The sequence below is a fragment of the Oryctolagus cuniculus genome, chromosome 5 (genome assembly GCF_051225735.1).
Source record: "Oryctolagus cuniculus isolate XC-2025 breed Fujian yellow rabbit chromosome 5, ASM5122573v1, whole genome shotgun sequence".
Classification (NCBI taxonomy): domain Eukaryota; kingdom Metazoa; phylum Chordata; class Mammalia; order Lagomorpha; family Leporidae; genus Oryctolagus; species Oryctolagus cuniculus.
In genome coordinates this window covers 101,349,964-101,374,960 of record NC_142871.1, presented here as the reverse complement: position 1 = coordinate 101,374,960, position 24,997 = coordinate 101,349,964, and the positions used below count along the sequence as shown (strand labels likewise).

The window sequence follows — 24,997 nt, the reverse complement described above, 5'->3', positions numbered from 1 at the left end:
TTAGGAATTGTGTTGTCATGTGGCAGGTGAAGTACCTAGGCAATTTTGTTGATACTGTAAGATTCAAATGAAAGCCATACAAACACATCCTTTGTCTTAAAAGCTAAAATACAGTTGGGAAAAAGTTTACTTTAAAATAGCAAATATAAGGCCGGCGCTGCGGCTCACTAGGCTAATCCTCTGCCTTGTGGCGCCGGAACCCCGGGTTCTAGTCCCGGTTGGGGCACCGGATTCTGTCCCGGTTGCCCCTCTTCCAGGCCAGCTCTCTGCTGTGGCCAGGGAGTGCAGTGGAGGATGGCCCAAGGTGCTTGGGCCCTGCACCCCATGGGAGACCAGGAAAAGCACCTGGCTCCTGGCTCCTGGCTCCTGGCTCCTGGCTCCTGCCATCAGATCAGCGCCATGCGCCGGCCGCAGCACGCCGGCCGCGGCGGCCATTGGAGGGTGAACCAACGGCAAAGGAAGACCTTTCTCTCTCTCTCTCTCTCTCTCTCTCTCTCTCTATCACTGTCCACTCTGCCTGTCAAAAAATTAAAAAAAAAAAAAAATAGCAAATATAAACACAATTATAGTCACCACTGAAGGTGGTTTTTTTTTTCAGTTGTAGCAAAGAAAGAGCCAATTCTGTTTTATTTTAGCTTAATTATTTTGGTTTCCTTTGTCAAAATACTGACTTTCTGATGTGCATGAATTTCTTTTAAATAGCATCAAAATAAGTAAGTAAAGTTAATGGAGAGTTCAGGAAATTTTGGTGAAAGATTTTTTTCCTATACTTGATTCATGCAGAACTTTTCCATTATTGACCAAACTGCATGGAAAAATGCTTTTCTGTTATGCTAGTAAGAAATGCATAGCTGTAGTTTCTTTGTTAGCATTTCTTTCTTTCTTTCTCTCTCTCTCTCTCTTTCTTTCTCTTTCTTTCTTTCTTTCTTTCTTTCTTTCTTTCTTTCTTTCTTTCAGAGTTAGACAGTGAGAGAGAGAGAGAGAGAGAGAGACAGAGAGAGAGACCCCCCAAATGGCCGCCAGAGCAGAAGCTATGCCAACCCAAAGCCAGAAGCCAGGTGCCTCCTCACGGCCTCCCACGCAGGTGCAGGGGCCCAAGCACCTGGACCAACCTCCACTGCCCTCCCGGGCCACAGCAGAGAGCTGGACCGGAAGAGGAGCAACCAGAACTGGAACCCAGCACCCATATGGGATGCCAGCACCAGAGGTGGAGGATTAACCAAGTGAGCCACAGTGCCGGCCCTTTTTGTTAGTATTTTTCTCCTTGAGTTGATGCATCATAAGAAATTCTCTTTGAATTGTCTTATGTATAAGTATTTATATCTCCTTATAGCATTGATTTTTTTTCTTTGTACTATCAATTCATGTTATTTTAGTGTAACATAACGTTTTCCAAACTACTCCCAAGGACAAGTTTTACAAAATAAAATTTTCAGAAAATCTATTAAATACTTATCCTGGAGCACCTGAGATTAAAAAGATGATATCACATTTACTTGTATGCAAAAGCAACTTGACACTGAGATGACAGTATTGATATGACATGTGTTTGGCTAGAATATATTGTAAAAGATGCTTTCTCTATTGCCTGTGACTACATCTTTTTCGAGGTTTCCTGCACTAAATAATCTTCAATCACACACGCATTTAAAAAGAGATTGTATCAAAGGCCTTAAGATCATAAAACCACAGATAAATTTAGTTTTCCATTATCTCACCAGTGACCGGAACTTGTTTTGCACTGACTCGCACTGATAAAGGCACAGCCCATGCGTATGACCAGGACGTCTAGGACTCTTATTAGACCAACTCATCAATATAGAGAGGAAGATAGCAATTTGGCACATGTAATTCAAAAGAATTTCTTTAAGATTTATTTGAGGTAATATCTGAGAGTTCCTTTGATTTCTGCCCTAAAAGAAAATTGGATCTTAAATATAATTCAAAGAAGCACATCTTTTGGAGTATCAAAAATAAAACAGGTTTCCTGCCTGGAGTCACTTGCCTATTGCTCTAGCAGAATGAATTTTCTACACTATGGGAAAAGGAAACATGATTACATTTAGCTGTCTCAGAAAACTGCCCTAAGCGGATGCCAGCTATCTCTACTGTTATTTAATGTTGAATTAGGAGCATTGAGCAATAAATTCAGACATGACAAAAGAAGCAGGGACAGGGCCGGCACTGTGGCATAGTGGGTAAGGCCGCCACCTGCAGTGCCCAAATCCCATGTGGGTGCCAAATCGAGACCCAGCTGCTCCACTTCTGATCCAGCTCTTTCCTGTGGCCTGGGAAAAGCAGTAGAAGATGGCCCAAGTCCTTGTTCCTTTGCACTCACATGGGAGACCTGGAAGGAGCTCCTGGCTCCTGGCTTCCAGTTGGCACAGCTCTGGCTGTTGCAGCCAATTGGGGAGTGAACCAGTGGATGAAAGAAACTCTCTCTCTCTCTCTCTCTCTCTCTCTCTCTCTCTCCCTCTGCCTCTCCTTCTCTCTCTGTGCAACTCTGACTTTCAAATACATAAGTAAATCTTATTTAAAAAAAAGCAGGGGATTAAGATTGAGGAAAAATAAAGAAAACTATTTGCTATTCATTAAAATTTTCAAAAATGTGACCAAATCAATAAAAATAACATACACATAAATTCTGTGAGGCAACAAGATACAGCTTTAACATATAAAAATCAGTTTTCACATAAATATGGACAATAACCAGTTAGAAAACATACTAGGAGAAAAACTCCATTTGTGACAAGAAATGTTAAATACTGAGGAATAAACATCAAAGGAAACATGCAAAATCTATACGAGGAAAACATTAACTGAAAGGTACAAAAATTGATTTTAAATAATGGAAATAAATTCTCCTGTCTTGAACAGAATGAATCAACACAAAAAAATTCTCCCCAAGTTAATATTTAAATTAAATGTAATGTTACAAAAAATATAACAACTTTTATTTCCAGAACTATACGGATTGATTCTGAAGTTCATTATAAAAGTAAACATATAAGAGTACTTAGGGAAATTCTTTCTGAAAAAACAAAGGATAATTAATTTACTAATTATTGAACATATGCCAACTTCTATCTTTAAAACACAGGGTGCCAGTTCATGAAGAGACAGATCAGTAAAAGGAACAGCATTGCAGTTTCAGAAACAGAACCAAGTACATACAAAAAAACGTAATATATGATGAAGGTGGCATCTCAGATCACTGAGAAAAAACATGGACTTTTTGATAAATTATGTTAGACAGCACTCTGGCCTCAGAATCAGCCCTTAAGGCACGTGGATCTGGCTGAAAAGCCCATGAGAGTATTACAGGCATGGAAAGCCAAAACACTCTGGCAAAAAAAACAAAAAACAAAAACTAAATGAAAGAAACCTAAATGAAAGATCTCCGCGAGTGAGATCCCAGTGAAAAGAACAGGTCATCAAAGAAGGAGGTACCTTTCTCTGAAGGGAGGAGAGAACTTCCACTTTGACTACGACCTTGTCTAAATATGATCAGAGTTCGTGAACTCAAAAGGCTTCCATAGCCTTGGAAACTCATGACAAGAGCCTAGGGTGATTACTGATGCCATAAACAAGAGTGTCAATTTGTTAAGTCAGCAACAGGAGTCACTGTGCACTTACTCCTCATGGAGGATCTCTGTCCTTAATGTGCTGTACATTGTGATTTAATGCTATAACGAGTACTCAAACAGTATATTTCACTTTGTGTTTCTATGTGGGTGCAAACTGTTGAAATCTTTACTTAATATATGCTAAACTGATCTTCTGTATATAAAGAGAATTGAAAATGAATCTTGAAGTGAATGGAAGAGGGGAGGGAGAGGGAAAGGGGAGGGTTTCGGGTGGGAGGGAAGTTATGGGGGGGGGCATTGTAATCCATAAGCTGTACTTTGAAAATTTATATTCATTAAATAAAAGTTAAAAAAAAGATAAATTATGTTAGAACTGCTAGACCATTTATACTTCACATTAGGCCCCAGTAAACTCCAAATAAGGCAGAGATCTAATGTTAAATATGAAACATGTAAGGATGAGAACTGGTGAAATTTAAAAATAACCTATGGGTTAATAATGACTCCAATTCCAGATATGATAAAAATTCGATGTATTCAAGTACATTTTAATAAACTTTTGAACAACCAAAATATTATACAATTCAATTACAAATGGAAGATGAAGAGAAAATACTTGTTACATGGTTACCCATTTCAAAAAATCACCCTGAGAAGGATGCCCCCATCTCTACTATCACTTCACGTTATATTTATCATAGAAAAATGTAGGAATAGTATTTCTAACATATCAAAATTACTCAAAGCAAATTGTTAAAAAGACCAATAACATAATTCTAAATGAGCAAAAGACATGAACAGCTAGTTCACAGAAGAAAAATGTAAGGAAATTAAAAAATGAAAAAAGTCTTCAAATTAATAAAAAGAAGTTATAAAACTTCTCTCCTAATAAGCAAAATGGAAATTGAAATTTTACTGAAAACTAGTTCTTTCCTATTAGAATGACAAAATTTCAAAAACTTAATGACATATGTGCAAGGCTGCAAGAAACAGATACCCAAAATATTGTTGATGAGAGTGCAAAATACTACAACCTCTGTGAAGGGAACTTGGCACTGCTTAGAAAAATTACATGTGAAATTTCCCTTGACATGGCAGCTGTTGCCTGCGGGAGTTTAAACTGAAGATACATTTTCACAAATGTGAAGGAAGAATAACAGCAACATAGGTATATAGTTATTCATTGAAGCACTCTTAATGATAGCTAGTTATTAGAAACAACCCAAATTCCCAACTACAGGAAACTGACAAAATAAGCTATGGTGCATTCACATTTTCACTGTAAAAAAAAAAAAGATTTAGGAAGAGCTCTGTGAAGTGATAGGAGGATGTTCCTAGGATAATTTGGGGGAAAAATCACCCAGGTATCTATAGTACTTTGTCTTTTGTTAATAAAAGGGAAATGACCCAGTAGTTAAGCTGCCACTTGGGATACCTGCATCCCATATCAGAACCTGGCTCAAGTCCAGGCTCCTCCTCTGTTTCTTATCCAGTTTCCTGCTGATGTGCATCCTCGGTGGTAGCAAACTTTGGTTGACATACTTGGTTCCCTGCTACCTAAGTGGGAGACTTGGATTGAGTTCTGGGCTCCTGGGTTCAGCCTGGACCAGACTTGGCTCAAGCATTTGGAAAGTAAATCAGATGACAGAAGATCTTTCCCTCCCCTCCCCTCTTCCTTCTCTCAGCCTTTTCTTTTTTTCTTTTTTTTTTTTTACAAGATTTATTTATTTATTTGAAAGTCAGAATTACACAGAGAGAGGAAAGGCAGAGAGGGAGAGAGGTCTTCCATCCACTGGTTCACTCCCTAAGTGGCCACAACGGCTGGAGCTGCACCGATCCGAAGCTAGGAGCCAGGAACTTCTTCCGGATCTCTCACGCGGTGCAGGGGCCCAAGGACTTGGACCATCTTCTACTGCTTTCCCAGGCCACAGCAGAGACCTGGATCAGAAGAGGAGCAGCTGGGACTTGAACCGGGATACCTGATGCTGGTGCTTCAGGCCAGGGCGTTAACCCGCTGCGTCACAGCGCCGGCCCGATCTCTCTGCCTTTCAAATAAAATGAAATAAAGAAATAAAAAAACATTTTAAAGGGAAATGAGACCACATACCACATTAGATTAGATAAAAAGATGATGATAATGATGAGGAGGAGGAGTGTGTGTGTGTGTGCATTGCAAAACAGAGATACAAGAAGGATAAATGGAAACTATAAAAGTTTTTATCATAGAAATGAACAGAAACAGGGTGGAAGGGATGGTATTTTGAGTGAGACACTTCAGAACATAACTTTTTGTATATTATGACTTTTGAACAAAATAAATGCTTTGCACATTTATAAATAAAGTTAAAAATGATAAAAAAAAAGTTAGGCCTATATTGGATATAAATTAAAAATGGGCATACTCATAAATGAAATTGAGGAACTGACAAAAGAAAATCATGTAAGTAAATTTTGAAGCTATTAGCCTAACTGGATATCACCAATAGATTTTTTTTCTAAGTATGAGAAAAACTGAAAAGAAATCTTGAACTCAGTGCTAGTTTTGCTGTTAGTAATGGTGTTGATGCAGTCATTCTGGACCTATTTTGTATGCATTATAGAAAAGAGAAAAATAGTGAATAAATTGATGTTGGAAACCAATTGTTTTTCATTATAAGGGATAGGAATTACTAATTTCGAAGGAGTGAAGGTGTTGGATTTCAATTGTAGCTATCAGTATGAACTCCTGATGTGAATATAAATGAGAGGACTTCAAAAAATTCATAAAAAATTCATGAAAAATGGAGTTAAAAGATCAGTTTGTTTTGGTGCAAAAATTTTGAAAGCCATGCATTTTTCATAAATACACCGTTTCCATGAACTTTTTGAAGGCACCAAGAATATATTTCGAAATATATCCCTACTAGGAGTAATCGAGGGTCCTTGTAAAAAATAGCTGTTTCCAGGAAGGGATGAGGAAAGCACAAGGCCACCCTGGAATGTCTTTAGCCAGAAACATGGAGACATATCAAAAGAACTCAAGGGCCATCTTAAATGGAATTCCAGTAACCAGGCTGGGAATAATCTGAGGCTCAAAAAATAAAACAGATATATATAAGGAAGGTAATGAATTGTAACATAGTGAACAAAAGAACCCACTAGTTTATAATTATACTTGTAAAAATAAAGCGGAATGGTACAAAAAGTACTTTATGAAGAAATGTTCCTTAAAGGATGTAGAAATAAAATAGTTGGAAATTTCCCTTTTCAAACACCAACATACTAAGTTATCAAGGCAAAAATCCTCAATGCATAGTAAAACCACAGAATAGAAAGTTGCTAGGGTATAGGATATTCACACAACCGCCACCACTCTGAGCCCAAAGTATTATGCCACAGATAACTTTCAAAGTGTACAGGATTTGTTTACAATTTTGAGGCCTGAAAGACACAACTGTGACCAAGTGATTACTGTTAGCATTAATAATAATGGGACCAACTGTCATTTTCTACTTCCTAATGAGAAGCAGGAGATGTAGACTTACTTAGTATTCTTGCCAAAAATATTTAACATGAATTTAATCATGATTAAACAGGAATTAGAAATTTAGGACACTATATAAGACCACTGACCTGCATGGGTAGGGTGGGAAGTATCACTAAGTTCCTAAATCTGTGAAATATATAAAGCTTGGATAGCTTAAATAAAAAAATTTTTTTTTTTTGACAGGCAGAGTGGATAGTGAGAGAGAGCGAGACAGAGAGAAAGGTCTTCCTTTTGCCGTTGGTTCACCCTCCAATGGCCACCATGGCTGATCCGATGGCAGGAGCCAGGTACTTCTCCTGGTCTCCCATGGGGTGCAGGGCCCAAGCACTTGGGCCATCCTCCACTGCACTCCCGGGCCACAGCAGAGAGCTGGCCTGGAAGAGGGGCAACCGGGACAGAATCCGGCGCTCCGACCGGGACTAGAACCCGGTATACCGGCGCCGCAAGGCAGAGGATTAGCCTAGTGAGCCACGGTGCAGGCCTACTTAAATAAAATTTTTTAAAAATCAGTGTTTTGAAAGGCAAAAGACGGCAAGAGAAATAAGAGACTAAGGAGAAATGAATACCATTGTAATGAGTGATTCTTAATTAGAATCTGAAAACATAAAACAGATACATTAGAATAATTAAGGAAATTTGAGTGGTAGGAATTGTGGTACAACAGTTAAGTCATTGCTTGGGATGCCCACAGCCCACATTGGAGTGCCTGGTTTGATCTTGGCTGCACCGGTTCTGAGCCAGCTTCCTGCCAACGTGCACGCTGGGAGGCAGCAGTGATGACACACGTGCTTGACTCCCTGACATCCGGGTGGGAGATCTGGATGAAAGGTCCAGGCTCCTGCTTTAACTTGGCCCCATCCTGACTGTTGTGGGCATTTGGGAGTAAACTAACAGAAGGAAGGCCTCTCTTTTCCTTCCATTTTCCTCTCTCTCTCTCCCTCTCTCTCTCTTTCTCTCTCATTTCCTCTCTTCAAATAAAATGAAAATAAATAAGTAAAAAATTAAACATATTTGAATATAAATTTTAATTTGATGGCATTACTGTAGCAGTACATGTTTTCTTATTAATAATAATCTAATATTGTGGTTTGGAATACATTGTGGTCATGAAGAAAAAATATTTTTAAGTGACATGCTAAAGCAGTCAGAGATGAAGTGTCATAATGTCTTACTTATTTTCAAATGTTGTTACATGGAAAAAAGAAAGTATAAACAGTAAACATGGCAAATGTAACAACTGATGACTCTAGGTGAAGAATATATAGATATTTTTCATATTTTAAAGGTTTTTTGTTGGTTTGAATTTTTTAAATAAAAGATTGAAAGAAAATAAACCATCTGAAAATAATGATTTTTCTCCCCTGAGGGGATTTCTGCTCTGTTAAGCATCTCAAGATAATTTTACATTATTTACATTCAAGTAGTATATAGCAACTTTCCCTTGGCCACATTAGAGGAGTAGAAAATTTCATTCTTCTTCTCCATCCACAGCAGTGCCCTCTTTGACCTTTATTGCCAGATTCTAACATGAATAAAAGTGAGACGGTGTTGGTATCCCTTTCATACTTTGACTTGATTTACTTTGGATATATTCTCTGAAGTGAGATAGCTGGGTAATATGGTAGATTTCTAGCTTTTTGAGGTACCTCTATACTGTTCTCCAGAATGGCTGTACTAATTTTTTTTTTTTTTTTTTTGACAGGCAGAGTGGACAGTGAGAGACAGAGACAGAGAAAGAGAGAGACAGGTCTTCCTTTTCTGTTGGTTCACCCCACAATGGCCGCTGCGGCCGGCGCACCGCGCTGATCCGAAGCCAGGAGCCAGGTGCTTCTCCTGGTCTCCCATGGGGTGCAGGGCCCAAGCACTTGGGCCATCCTCCACTGCACTCCCTGGCCACAGCAGAGAGCTGGCCTGGAAGAGGGGCAACCGGGACAGAATCCGGTGCCCCGACCGGGACTAGAACCTGGTGTGCCAGTGCCACAGGCGGAGGATTAGCCTAGTGAGCCACACTAATTTAAATCCCCAACAAGAGTTCCCTTTTCTCCACAACCTTGCTGGCATTTTTTTATTTTTGTCTTTTTGATAATAACCAGTCCAATTGGAGTGAGATGATCCCCCTCATTTTGGATTTTTAAATGTTTATTTTTCATGTTTATTTATTTGAAAACAAAGACGGAGAGAGAAATAGAGAGCGAGATCTTCCATCTGTTGGTGCATTTCCTAAATGCCCACAATAGCTGAGGCTGGGCCAGGTTGAAACTAGGCGCTGGGAACTCTGTCCAGGTCTCTCGTGTGGGTGGCAGAAGCTCAAGTAGCTGAGCCATCACCTGCTGCCTCCCCTGGTGCACATTTGCAGGAATTTGGATCTAAAGTAGAGGTGGGACAGTGATTCTAGGCTCTCTGATATGGGATGTGATTTCCCCATGAGCGGCTTAACCTACTGCACCACAACTCGCATGCCCATTCTGATTTTCATTTGTATTTCCCTGATGGCTTCAAAAAAAAAATCTGAATACTTTTTAATGTGTTTTCTGGCCACTTATATTTCTTCTTTTGGAAAGTGTCTATTCACATCCTTTGCTCATTTCTTTACTAGATTGTTTGATTTGTTGTTGCGTTTCTTGAACTTCTTTTATATTCTGGATATTATCCCCTTATCAGGTGCATAGTTTGCAAATATTTCTTCACATTCTGTCAGTTGTCTCTATACTCTGTTGGTTGTTTCCTTTGCTGTACAGAAACTTTTGAGTTTGATTTAATCACATTTGTGTATTTGCTGTTATTCCTGTGCTTTTGGAATCTTATCTAAAAATTCATTATGTGTGTCAATGTCTTAAAGTGCTTGCCTATATTTTCCTTTAGCAATTTCATAGTTTCATGTCTTAATTTTGATCTTTGATCCATTTTGAGTTGATTAAAGGTAGCAGTCATATTTCATACTTTACATATAGAAATCCAGTTTTCCCAGTGCCATTTATTAAAGAGACTTTCTTTTCTCTAGGGAGATTTTTCTTTAGCACCTTTGTCAAAGACTAGTTGTTTGTAGATGTGTATGGATTTATTTTTGGCTTTTCTATTCTGGCTCATTGGTCTAGGTGTCTATTTTTACATCAGTATCATGTTGTTTTGGTTACAATAGCCCTTTCTTGAAATCTGGTATTATGATGTCTCCAACTTTGTTTTTATTAAGATTGCTTTGGCTATTTGGAACCATTTTCATGACAGCAAAAATATGGAGTCATAGATCTTCATCAATGAATAAACAAATAAAGAATATATTATATGTTTATATATGCACACACACAGTGGACTATTATTTAGTCATAAAAAGGAATGGAATCCTGGCATTTGCAACAAAATGGGTAGAACTGGAGATCATTATTTCAAGTGAAATAAGCCAGGTACAGAAAGAAAAATATTACATGTTTTCTGTTATGTATATAAGTTAACAAAATATGTGCAGATATACAGTAAAAAAGTGGATGCCATAGTTTTTTGTATATAGATATTTATGAATGTCTTCACTGAATTATACCTCTTACATTACAGTATCTTTCTTTTCTCATCTTGTGATATTATGTATCCACCCCTGCTTTCTTTGTATGTTTGTATTTCTCTGGTGTATATTTAATTCTCTAACTTTCCAAATGTTTCTGTTTGGGTGTACCTCCTACTCATAGCATGCAGTTGGGCTTTCTCTGTGACTCATTCTGAAAGCCACTTTTATTAAAACAAAATAAAAGAACTGGGTGGTAGAATTTCTCTAGTCACAGAGGCTTTGTGTTAAAGCTTCTTAAAACTTTTGACATTGTAAAAAAAAATACTGTGGAAAAAAATAATGGGAAAAAAGAAACCTCTTAGATTGAGAAAGTATTTTTGAGTGGATCAAGCTCTTTTCACTGTAACTTAAAGCAAGACATATATTTGAAGACTCTTACCTGTAAAGCAGCCATTGATTTATGTATTGTTGTCTCCTTGACTCACATTATTCCTTGCCTAGTTAAAGATAAATTGATTAGAAGTTTTCACTTCAAAAAAAAAAAAAAATCCTGAGCTTCTCTGTAGGCGTTTGTGGTATCTGGGTAGCTTGGTGTCCTAACTATTTTCTAGAGGTTTTCTTTAAATGCACTTACTTCTCCAGATGCAAATCTGTGCCTTGAGGTATCAAAACCTTCTTAAGCCTCTGTAATTTATGACTAGGACAAGATTAATGTGTGGAGAAAACTAGTGGGCTCTTCGTTCATAATTAATGAGCAAGATGACCTATCAGGAGATAGAACCCTTCAATATTTTATCCTTTACTAATCTCCTAAGAATTGATTATGATCACCTTCCTTATGATAAATTAGACAAAATGAAAGACATCATTACCTTAGAGCAATCATTTTTATGTTGCTAAACCTCAGAGTGAATAATACTATCCAAAAGCAGTAAAGGATATTAGGAGGAAATATCTCTTATTCTCCTTTTTAATTTTATCCAGTATTATGCCAGTTATGATTTGGCTTATGTATCCAATAAGATTTCATGTGTTGGAAGCTTGGTCCCCAATGTGGTGATGGTAACAGGTGGTGGGACCTTTAAGAGGTGAGGCCTAGTGGGAGTTCCTCAGGTCAAGAGGAGTCATACCCTTGGAAGGAATTGTGAGAAGCCAGTTGCTCTCCGGTTTCTTATCCTGCTATGTCATCTCTCATTCTTGCATGACCTCTCATTGTGATGTGGTAAGAGCATCATGGGGCCTTCACAAGAGATGTGCCAATAATTGTTCCATGACTTTGAATCTCCAGAACTCTTTTTAAAGTATTCAGCCTTGGATATTTCATTATAGCAACCAAAAACAGACTAATAGAGTGCGTAACTCCAAAACAGAATGTCCACCCAGGCTAGTGCAGCTGTAAATAATTACCAAGGGGACTCAAATCTTCTGGAGTGTGAAGTGTATACAATTTTCACAATCAAGTTCAAGAAAAAATGATTAAAATGTTATGAATAGAAAAACAGATATTAATTTGAATTATACTTAGAATGAGAAATCATACCTACATTTTAAGAACTAATAAAGGCCACAAACAAAAATTCTCATAAACTGTATGTGTGTGTGTATGTGTGTGTGTTACTCAATGGCCCAATAAATCTTTTTTTTTTATTTTGGTTGTACTCTTCATCATTTTTCCATGAAACATCAATTTATACTATTTTCCATAATTACAATAGGAAGGTAGTTTAGTCTCTCCTCAAGCATAACTGATTGAAATTCATAGAATTCAATTGCTCAGAAACTTTGATTTCATAGCTTGTCATGTGATTTTAAGGGCAAATGTAGATTCTGGAAAACTCCAGTGAGTTCCTTCACATATGTTTTGTGAGATTTGGAAAGTCCCAAAAGTTTAATACTGAACCAAAAATCATATGGTAGAAGCAACTAATTATGGTCTTAACAGACAAGTATGAAGGATTCAGTACAACATCCACAAATGTACAAAGCTATTAGCTTGATATTACAAATCCAGCAGAAATACTTATAAGAAAGAAGAATAAATACCACTCTGTGTATTCCCCTTCCTCCTAGGGAAGAAGTTATTCATGTAAAGTAGAAAAATCTGATGGAAGATTTTCTTTATGAGGAAGTAGCAGGTAGATTCCTGTTGGAATGTAATAAACAAGCGGAATCCTTTGGATGCAATTCCAAATAAATTAATCAAATGGCAAAAATAAAGCAGGAAATAATTTGCCCCACTTTTTGGAAAAATTTTTGTGCAGGAATTTGGGAAGATATTGGAATAATAGGAGATGATAAGCTATGTCTCTATGAAATAATAACCAGCATTGTAAAAAGATATAAATTACCATATTTGATAATATAGAGAACAAAATTTCTATCTTTCAAAATATATTCAGTATAGATTTGTGCTTTAGTTACCTGTGCATTTAAAATGAATCACACACAAATCTTCAGAAACACATCAGAAAAATATTACAGTATTTCATTATATTACCATCAAAAAAACTGAAAAGGACCAATTTTTCAATTGGCCTAAGTTGAGGCTAACAAACAAATCCTTTTGATATTTTTATGCAGAAGTGTGTAGGCATGCATGAATGTGTAAGTGTGTGTGTGTGTGTGTGTGTGTGAGAGAGAGAGAGAGAGAGAGAAAGAGAGAGGACAAAGAGAGACAGCGCTTTCATACCAATACATTGAGAATCTGAAATTTTGTTTTATTTCTACCTCTGACAGCAACTAGTTCTTTCATTTTAGGAAAATCACTTAAACTGTGCCTCACTTTAACATTTGTATGATGAAGATTGGGATATATAATAGCTAAAAGATTTCTGCAAGTCCCAATATTCTGAGTCTATGTATACCTGAACAAATATTAATATTCTTTAACTCAGCAAGTAGATGGAACAGAATCCAGATTGCTGAAAAATGAGAACAGTGGAATAAATTCAAATAAGATTAAGATGATGGATCTCACAACTAAAACACATAGGCAATGAGTATTAATGACCCTAAGATTAATTGAGGTCTTCATTAATGTCAACATCTTGTTGGTTGTAATTTTCTGTCTTCTTCCTGTCCTTCTTTTCAACATATGATCTCATCTCTTCCTACCATGAGACCATTTTCTTACTACTGAAAAGACACTATAAGACACAACACTTCTAGCCCTTTTCTTCTTCTTTTCTCTTGCTAGGATGTATAAAGTATCCTTTGTCTGATGAAGAATGAATATTTCTAATTGAGCTTACAGCCCCTTCCCTCTTTAGCTCAAAGCCATCAATGCCCCTTCTTATTGAAATAATTTCATAATTCTGATAGCTGTACATCGTATCTGCTTGTTGACAAGTGCCAAATTTATATGACCAGCATGGACCTATCCAACTTGTGTGAAGTAACTGACTGCATGATTACTACTTGTAGGTTTCTCACATCTTCATTCTTTGGCTATATAAAGTCCAAAATCTTGATCTTGCCTCTAACCCTTCTCAACCTGGAAATTAAACACCCCAATTCCATCTCTGTATGTGGCCTTTATGCTCCCAGGAGCTCAAGTGAGAAGCCATAGCAGCATCCTAATTTCTCTTGGGCCCACTGCCAACATTTGAGCCAAATTATGTTGCGACCCAGGCTGCTTCTCTTCAAGTGTAAGCATCCCAGTCTACAGCCCTGTATTTGTTCTCTTGAGCTTTTATAATAGTAGTGGTCTCCCTGCTTCTGCTTTTGTTCATTTATATCTGATTATACTCCCAGCATTCAGACTATATAATAATGACATTATTGTTTCAAAAATATGTAAAGTTAAAAATTATTTGGAGTAAAAAAAAACACAAAGAACAATATGAAAATTCTCCTCAAAGTCCATCACTTGGAAATATTAGATTAATTATTACTGTGAACATCCCTTTATACATTTACTTAAATAGGTAAATAGCAGAAGTTATACTTTTCTAATAGCTACTTCTTTAAAATGTATATATGCATGTGTAGTTATATAAAACTTTGTCAAAAATAAGAAGGTGACTTGTATGAGGAGTCTTCAAAAAGTTCGTGGAAAATATGTATGATAAAAAACTATCTATGGATTTCAAAAATTTTGCACCAGAATAAATTTATCTTTAGAATTTCTTAATAATAATTGTACATATTTATAGGCTAAAATGTGACATTTTAATATATGTACAATGTGTATTGATCAAATCAGAGTAATCAGCATTTACCCTTTTGTTAATATTACTTTATGATTAACACCTTGAAGCTCCTTCCATCTGTTTGCTCATAAATAGGTGACCTTTTATTTGTTGTGGACAATAATCATCAAATTATGCTGTGTAACAGTTGGAACTTATTCCTTCAATCTAACTCCAATTTGATGTTCATTATCCAAACTCCCTCAAGTCTCTACCACCGAGCAGCTTCTAGTAATCATCATTTTGTGTTCAGAATGAGTTTTTTTTTTTAAGCTATGACATGTAAGAGAGAGCATGTAGGATTTGTCTTTCTTTTTTTAAAGATGTATTTATTTATTTGAAAGAATTACAGGGATAGAGGGATAAATATAGATCTTCCATCCGCTGGTTTACTCCCCAAATGGCCACAACAGTGGAGGCTGGGCCGGCCAGGCTGAAGCCAGGAGCCAGGAACTTCTTTCAGGTCTCCCACATGAGTACAGGGGCCCGAGGACTTGGACCATCCTCTGCTGCTTTTCCAGGCACATTGACAGGGAATTGGATCAGAAGTAGAGCAGTGGGGACTCAAACTGGTTTCCACATGGGATGCTAGCATTGCACGTGGCGGCTTAACCTGCTACACCACAAAGCCAGCTCCTAGTATTTGTCCTTCTATGCCTGGCTTATTTAACTTAACTTGATGTTCTCCAGTTACACTTGTTTTGCTGAAAATCACAGGATTTCATTCTTTATTAAGATTGATTAATATTCCTTTGTACGTATCCACCAAATTTTCTTTATCCATTCATCTGATAGCAGACTAATTAGTCAATTATGTATCATGGCTGTTGTGAACAGTGTTGTAATGGACATGGTGGAACACATATCTCTGATATAATGATTTCATGTCTTTTGGATATTTATACTCAGTAGTGGGATTTCTAGATTATATGGAAGTTCTACTTGTAGACTTTTAAGGAATCTCCATAATGTTTGCCATAGAGGCAGTATTAATTTACATTCTAATCAACACTGTATATGAATTTCTCTTTCTCCACATCCTTGTCAAGGTTTGTTACTCTCTGTCTTATAGATCATAGACATTTTACCAGGGGTATTGTCATGATTTTGATTTTGATTTCCTTGATGGCTAAGGATATTGAGCATTTTTTTTCATCTATTTGCTGACCATTTGTTTTTTTTTATTGTATTTCTTCTTTTGATAAATGTCTATTGAGATCCTTTGCCCATTTTTTTGACTGGATTTTTTGTTGTTGAGTGTTTCTGAGTTCCTTATATATTCTGGATATTAATTCTTTGTTGGTTAAGTAGCTGGCAAATATTTTCTCATCTTCTGTCACTTGTCTGTTCACTCTATTGACTGTTTCTTTTGCTATGCAGAAACTTTTGAGTTTGATACAATCTTATTTGTCTAGTTTTGCTTTTACAGCCTGTGCTGTTGGGGATTTATACAAAAAAAGCATAGCTTACACCAATGTCTTAAAAAATTTCTCCTTTATTTTCTTTTAGCAGTTTCATAGTTTTGGGTCCTATGTTTGGGTTGTTGATCCAATTTGAGTTGATTTTTGTATATGGTGAGAGGTAGGGATATAATTTTTTTTCTGTGCACATGCATACACACACACATATCCAGTTCCGCCAGCACTATTTATTGGAAAGACCATCCTTTCTACAATGTATGTTCTTGGCATCTTTGTCAAAAACCATCTGTATGTATGCATACAGATTGACTTTCTGAGTTTCTGAGTTTTCTATTCTATTCCATTGATGTATATGTTGGTTTTTAATGCCATTACCATGCTGTTTTACTTATGATAGCTTTCCAAAATGTTTTGAAGTCAGGCATTGTGAGCCTCAAGCTTTTTATTCCCCACCTCAGAATCAGGCCTGCAATGCCAGCATCCCATTTGGGCTTCATTTCCTATCTGGCTCCCTGCTAATGTGCCTGAGAAGGCAGCAGAGGAGGGCCAAGGGCTTGGACCTCTGTACCGACATGGGAGACCTGGAAGAAGATTCTGGCGCCTGGCTTCTGCCTGGCCCAGTCCTGAATGTTGTGACCACTTGAGGAGTGAACCGGTGGATGAAAGATCTCTCCCTCTGTCTCCCTTTCTCTGTAACTCTGCTTTTCAAATAATAAAAAGGTATCATTTTACTTTGGCAGGGATTAGATACTTTAATAATAATATTAATTCTTCCAATCCATGTACATGGTGGAATATATTTCCATTTGTGTGTGTGTGTGTCCTTAATGATTTCTTTTATCAGTGTTTTCAATTTTAAATTTAGAGATCCATTACTTCTTTGGTTAAATTTATTCCTAAGCCTATTATTTTTGTAGTTACTTTGATGGATTGTTTTTTTGATTTTCCCTTCAGCAAGATCATTATTTGTTTATAAAAATGCAATGCTTTTTGTACATTGATTTTTGTCTACTGAAAATTTCCACCTTTTTGGTGGAGTGTTTAGGTTTTTCCACGTACAAAATCACTTAATCTGCAAGCATGGAATATTTATTCCCTCCTTTCCAATATTTATATACTTTATTTCTTTTTCTTATCTAATTACCCTTTCTAATACTTCCAATTCTATGTAGCAATAAGGACAAAAATGTATATAGCATGCATTTCAAAAAGACAAAGATTTAAAATAATCTAATGTTGCAAATGAAGGACATAGAAAATCAAGAACAACCAAAGCCACGATCAGTAGGAGGCAAGAAATAATAAATGTCAAAGCAGAAATAAATCAAAACTAGAAAAATGCAAAGATCAACAAATTTAAAAACTGTTGTTTTTAAAAGATAAAAACTGATAAGCCTTTAGTCAGACTAACAAAGAAAAAGAGCTGAAAAAAATAAATAAAATTAGAAATGACAAAGGAGAACTACAACTGATAGCACAGAAATACAAAATATCATTAAAAACAACCACTATGAACAACCACATGCAAACAAAGAAAAACATTAAAGAAATGGATATTCTTTGATACATAAGACCAAGATTAAATCAATAAGAATTAGAAAATCTGAAAAAGACCAACAAGTAACAAGCTTAAAGCAATAATAGAAAGTCTCCTATCAAAGGAAAGTCTGTGACCCGACAGATTTACAAATGAATCCTACAAAACATTTATTATTTCTTTAAATATTTATTTTATTTATTTGAAAGACAGAGTTACAGAGAGGTAGAAACAGAGAGAGAAGTCTTCCATCTGCTGGTTCACTCCCCAGATGGCCCCATATGCCAGAGCTGAGCCGATCCAAAGTCAGGAGCCGAGAACTTCTTCCAGGTCTCCCACACGGATGCAGGGGCCCAAGTACTTAGGCCATCTTCTGCTGCTTTCCCAGGCCATAACTGAGAGCTGGATTGGAAGAGGAGCAGCTGGGACTAGAACTGGCGCCGATATGGGATGCTGCAACTTCAGGCCAGGTCTTTAACCCATTGCACCACAGTGCCAGCCCCCCTATAAAACATTTAAAGAGGAACTAATACCAATACTTTTTAAACTTTTCCAAAATATTGAGACTCTGCCAAACTCTTTGTATAAGGCCAGTATTACTTTGATTATAAAAAAAAAAAAAAACAAAGACACAACACACACACACACACACACACACAAAAACTAAGAAAAGTATCCTTAATAAACATAGATGCAAAAATTCTCAACAAAATATTAGCAAATTGAATCCAACATTACATCAAAAAGTTTATACACTATGATCAAGTGAGATGTATTCTAGAGATGCAAGGATTATTCAACATTTACATAAATACCTTTGGAATAAATAATATCAACAGAATGAAAAAAACAAATGAGCATCTCAATAGATACAAAAAGGATTTGATATGATTCAACACCCACTCATGATAAAAATAACTTTCAAAAAATTAGATATCCAAGGAATTTACCTCAAACTAATAAAGGCTAAATATGACAAATCCATAGCCAACATCATAACAAATGGGGAAATGCTTTTCCCCTAAGATCTAGAACAAGACAAGAATGAATTTAACTGCTCTTAAATACAGTATTGGAAGTATTAGTAAACTTACCTTTAATTCTATTGTCCATGAATCATGAATGCTTTGAAGTACTCTTGTATAAAGAAGAAAAAAAAACACAAAAAGGATGGAGGAGGGGGCAGAAGCATTGGCTGAGGGGAGGGTAGTGTGGGAAGTATCCTTATGCTTCTCAATCTGTATATATGAAATATATACACACCTTATATAACTAAAAGTGTAAAAAAGTTCCTAAAAATAAAAGCAACAAACAATTGTCATGTTCCATCTCTACCTCAATCTGGCATTTTAAACTCGAGATGACTTCTCTATTTTTAGTTTTGAAAATTCTACATTGATTAGTAGTGATTTTTGTATAATCTAGTTTAAAAGCTGACTGTTAACTTCTCCTTGTGGTAAATGAGGACTTAGCTCACTTCTGTTTCCCTTCAGTCTCTCTCTCTCTCCTCCCTTAGTAATTATTTCACCACTTTTAGTTCCTCTTTTTGTTATTTTTGCACATCCAAGAATATATATTTCCTTTTATTTCTTGTTTCATTAGTTATAGAAAATCTATCTTGACTCCACACATTGTAAGATGCGGCCCTCATTCCCTTACCTCATTTATTCCCTTACTTTTGTAAGATCTTTTCTCATTTTTGTATTAGGAAGAGAGAAAAAGATCATTTTCTTTCACATAACCACCCTTAAGGTTTTTTGTGTATTTTGACTTTGTTTAGATTTCTTAAACATTTTATTGAAATACAGCATACATATCAAGAAATGAATATAAGTGTACAGATGAATGAGTTTTTTATTATCTGATCACACTCATAATCAACACCCAAATTAAGAATAAAACATTAGTAGTACTCCAAGAGTCATCACCACCCACCCACCCCACTTCTTAATTTTAACACAGGAAAGAAGACTATATTGTCATTTACATGGTATGATGTAATATCTGTACAGTTTTTGTATTCTATAAATAACTACCATAATGAAGAGAAAACATTATATTTATCTTTTTGGGGTCTCACTTATTTCACTTAGCATAATAATTTCCAGTTGCAATCATTTTGTTGCAGATGTCAGGACTTCATTATTTTTTATGGCTGAGTAATATTCTGTTGTTCATACATACTACATTTTCTTTATTCAGTCATCAGTTGATGGGCATCTAGATTGATTCCCTATCTTAGTAATTGTGAATTGAGCTGCTATAAACATGAGGGTACAGGTAACTTTTTCATTTGCCAATTTTATTTTCTATGGATATTTTCCCAGGAGTAGGATAGATGAGTCATATGGTAGATCTGTTTTTCAGTTTTCTGAGGAATTTACTTACTGTCATCCATAATGGTTGTACCAGTTTGCATTCTCACCAACAGTGTTTTAGGGGGCCGGCGCTGTGGCGCAGCAGGTTGGCGCCCTGGCCTGAAGCCTCAGCATCCCATACGGGCACTGGTTCGAGACCCAGCTGCTCCACTTCTGATCCAGCTCTCTGCTGTGGCCTGGGAAGGCAGTGGAAGATGGCCCGGTCCCTGGGCCCCTGCACCCATGTAGGAGACCCAGAAGAGGCTCCTGGCTCCTGGCTTCTGGCTTCAGATCAGCGCAGCTACAGCCGTTGTGGCCAGTTGGGGAGTGAACCATCAGATGGAAGACCCCCCTTCCCCGAGCCTCTCCTCTCTCTGTGTATCTCCGACTTTCAAATGAATAATAAATAAATCTTAAAACAAAACAAAACAAAAAAACAGTGTTTTAGGATACCTTTTTCTCCACATCTCACAAGCATTTGTTATTTTTGATTTTTGGATAATAATCATTCTAACTAGGGTGAGTTGATACCTCATTGCAGTTTTATTTGCATTTCTCTGATGGCTAGTTTGTTTAGATTTTAAAAGCTGAAAATTCAACAAGCATTGCTTGTGTCATTATTAACTTGTGAATGTGGTTTATTGCTGTATCAAGTGGTGATTACATGGAAACGTTTTATTTTTGTGATGGTGTCCCCTCCTTTCAAATTTCTACATGCGGGGGCCAGCACTGTGACATAGCAGATAAAGCCACAGCCTGCAGTGCCATCCTTCTATATGGGCTCCGGTTCAAATCCTAGCTGCTCCACTTCTGATCCAGCCTGGGAAAGCAGTAGAAGATGGCCCAAGTTCTTGGGCCCCTGCATCCATGTGGGAGACCTGGAAGAAGCTCCTGGCTCCTGGCTTTGGATTGGCACAGATGCAGCTGTTGCAGTCATCTGAGGAGTGAGCCAATAGATGGAAGACCTCTCTCTCTCTCTCTCTCTCTAACTCTGCCTTTCAAATAAATAATTAAATGTTTATAAAAATTTCTACATGCTTTTATTTTGTCTCTAGTCAATCCTTAAGTTTGCTCTTACAGTTTCAAGGATACTAGCAAGTCTATGGAATATTACATGCCTTCTGCCCAAACATATAGTTTTTTTATGCTTATTTATTTCTGGACCCTAGTTTAGGTTATTTTTTAATTTTTATCTCAGGTTAGAATGACTGTTTGCTACATCCTATGCCTTTCTCTTATTTTCTTGCTTTCTATGACTACTCTTAAATAATCTCATAACAAAGTATGCAAATTTTCTGCAACTTTAGGTATTTGGAAATGCTGTCATTCTGTTATCATAATAAATAATATGGCTAGGTAAAGATTTTAAAATTCAAAATCACTTTTTATCAGACTTTGAAGGTGGTGCTCCTTGCATTCTACTGATGTTAATATCTTTTCTCTGACAATTTTTTAGGATTTTCTCTTAATCCCTGGTGCTTGCAAATATACTATTACTTTGTTAAGGAATCAGTGTTTATTCTACTCATTGTGCTGGATCTTTCTTGAACCTCTCAATCTGTACATCTGTATCTACTATAAACCATGGGACATTCTTATCTATTATTCATTAATATTTGTCTTCAGTCTAGTTTCTTTGTTTTCAGTGATCATATATTAATTTGATGTGTCATGCTATTCATTGTCAGATAATTCATAGTTGCACATTGCTTTAGAATAATGGAAAAAGAGCTAGAAATTAAGTGTAAGTGGTTTCCTTTCAGGTACATGGGGAGAGAACTGGATCTTAAGTTAAAGAATTTCAACATGAGGATAAGGAATGTTTTTTATTCTAAAGTGTTAACATCTTTACTCTGGGTACTACTGGGCTATTTAATTTCTTTAGAAGATAACTGTCTTGCTTAGTTTTGATTTTTTTTGGGGGGGACAGTGAATGAGGGATGTAGTATGACTGTTTTATCTTGCTATATTTTTAATTATTTTTTCAAATTTATTTAATAAATATAAATTTCCAAAGTACAACTTTTGGATTACAGCAGCTTTTCCCTCATAACCTCCCTCCCACCCGCCTCCTTCCCATCTCCCACTCCCTCTCCCATTCCACTCTTCATCAAGATTCATTTTCATTTATCTTTATATACAGAAGATCAACATAGTATACATTAAGATTTCATCAGTTTGCACCCACACAGATACACAAAGTATAGAGTACTGTTTGAATAGTAGTTTTACTGCATAGTACAACACATTAAGGACAGAGATCCTACATGGGGAGTAGGTGTATAGTGACTCCCATTGTTGATTTAACAATTGACACTCTTATTTATAACGTCAGTAATCACCTGAGGCTCTTTTCATGAGCTGCCAAGGCTATGGAAGCCACTTGAGTTCGCCAACTCCAATCTTATTTAGACAAGGCCATAATCAAAGTGGAAGTTCTCTCTTCCCTTCAGAGAAAGGTACCTCCTTCTTTGATGGCCCGTTCTTTCCACTGGGATCTCACTCACAGAGATCTTTCATTTAGGTCATTTTTTTGCCACAGTGTCTTGGCTTTCCATGCCTGAGAAACTCTCATGGGCTTTTTAGCCAGATCCAAATGCCTTAAGGGCTGACTCTGAGGCCAGAGTGCTGTTTAGGACAACTGCCATCCTATGAGTCCTGCTGTGTATCCCACTTCTCATGTTGGATCGTTCTCTCCTTTTTAATTCTGTCAGTTAGCATTAGCAGACACTAGTCTTCTTTATGTGATCCCTTAGACTCTTAATCGTATCATTATGATCAATTATGAATGGAAACTGATCAGTTTGACTAGTGAGATGGCATTGGTACATGTCACCTTGATGGGATTAAATTGGAATCCCCTGGCACGTTTCTACTCTACCATTACAGGTAAGTCTGAGTGAGCATATGCCAAACTGTACATCTCCTTTCGCTCTTATTCCCACTCTTATATTAACGGGGATCACTTTCAGTTAAATTTAAACACCTAAGAATAATTATGTTTTAATTAAAGAGTTCAACCAATGGTATTAAGTAGAACAAAAAAAATACTAAAAGGAATAAAATAGTAAATTGTTCCTTGATATTTTAATAAATCCTTTCTATTTATTATTGGCCCTAGCTTTCCTCTGTGGCCATCATCATGTAGCCCAGAGCCTTTTAAATACTTCCAGTCTTCCATCTGCTCTTTCGGGTTTCCAAACTCTTTTGTCAACTACTGGACTTTATTTTTTGCTTTGATCTTTATTCATGCTTTTACTACCACGTTGGTCCAGTCTTGGAGAGATAATTGATTAATACTTGTGCTACATGTGCTCAGTCTGTCAACATGAACCACTATAAGAATATATACTCTCGGGGTTGATGCTGTGGCGCAGCTGGTTAAGCTGTGGCTTGGATGCCCATATCCTACATGGGCACTGGTTTGAACCCTGGCTTCTCCACTTTCAATTCAGCTCCTTGTTAATGCACCTGGGAAAGCAGTGGAAGATGGCCCAAGTCCCTGGGCCCCAACACTCAATGTGGGAGACCTGGATGAAGCTCCTGGCTCCTGATTTCAGCCTGGCCCACTCCCAGCCATTGCAGCCACTTGGGGAGTGAAACAGCAGATGGACAATAAAGATTTTTCTCTCTTTTTCTCTCTCTCTCAACAGTTACAGAGAGAGAGAGAGGAGACAGAAAGCGAGAGAGAAGAATAAAAACTTTGACCTTCTATCTGCTGGTTCACTCCCAAATGGCCACATGGGCCAGAGTTGGGCAAATTCAAAGCCAGGAGCCAGGAGATTCTTCTGGGTCTCCCACATGGGTGCAGGGTCCCAGGGACTTGAGTCATCTTCCACTGCTTTCCCAGGCCATTAGCAGGGAGCAGGTTCAGAAGTGGAGTAGCTGGGACATGAACCAGCGACCATGTGGGATGCTGGTGCCCCAGGCTGTGTGGCTTTTCCCACCATGCCATAGCACTGACCTCCAGTAAATAAATCTTTAAAAAAAGAATCTATACTCTGTTTTTAAGTAAAAATAATAAATTTAATTACTTAACATTAAGAAAAGACATATTAAATTTTATGAATTATGTTTTGTAACCATAGGTTTAACTATTGTTTTTAGTTCTACAATTAAATGTATTTAATACTTATCACCTTTTTTCCTAAGTTTTGAATTTTCATTCTTCTCATGTATGAATTTTTTCAAGTACTTTATCAAAAATACTTTGTAAGTTATGTATTTCCTGAGTTCACACTTTACCTCTTTAAAATGCTGTGTCATCATTGTCTTCCGTCATCTGATACAGCAGGAGTCACTGTTAACCATGCTGTCTCTGTCTTGATTGGCTAGATTCCATTTTCCTCCTCAGGAAGCCTAGTGCATGCTGCAACCTTTGAAGTCTTTCAGAGTTAAGAATATCTGTGTGTGGTCTTTATCCTAAGCGGAATCTTGGCTGGACATACATTATTGGATCACATTTCTTTTCTGGTAGAATTTGGAAGACATGGCCTCATTGTCTTGTACCTTAAAATGTTGCTCTGAAAAAGGCTGAAGACAAACTGCTTTTGTTCCTGATTATAAGAGACTTGCAATTTGTCTCTGGGTGGCTAAAGAACATTTTTTTACCTTGTCCTTAAAATTCAGGAGCAATAGTAGGATATAGAATTGACAATATTGAATATATTTGTCTGGGAATATGATATGTACCTTTGGATTGCAGAGCATCTTATTCATGCATTTCAGGATTATTTTTCTATTTTTTATTGGAATACTTTTTCTGATTCATTTATTGCTTTTTCAATTTAGAGACACAAGTCATCCTTCTGTAATGCCATTTTTGTCACTCAACGATAGCCATTATCTTCTCTTTACTCCCATTAATCTGCTAATCTTTT

At 36.8% G+C, this 24,997-nt stretch overlaps 1 protein-coding gene across 5 annotated transcripts in view; it reads right to left on the bottom strand.

Moving 5' to 3' along the window:
* Positions 1–24,997, bottom strand: part of LOC149126598 (uncharacterized) — a 141,567-nt gene that overhangs the window by 53,193 nt on the left and 63,377 nt on the right. For 4 of the 5 annotated variants that reach the window (XM_089333037.1, XM_089333035.1, XM_089333043.1 and 1 more), the window contains one exon: positions 17,930–18,264. The exons of the other annotated variant lie outside the window; for it this stretch is intronic. The gene's annotated coding sequence lies outside the window, so the exon portion shown is untranslated. Of the gene's footprint in view, positions 1–17,929; positions 18,265–24,997 lie in introns of those variants that run through there. 5 annotated transcript variants of the gene reach the window in all.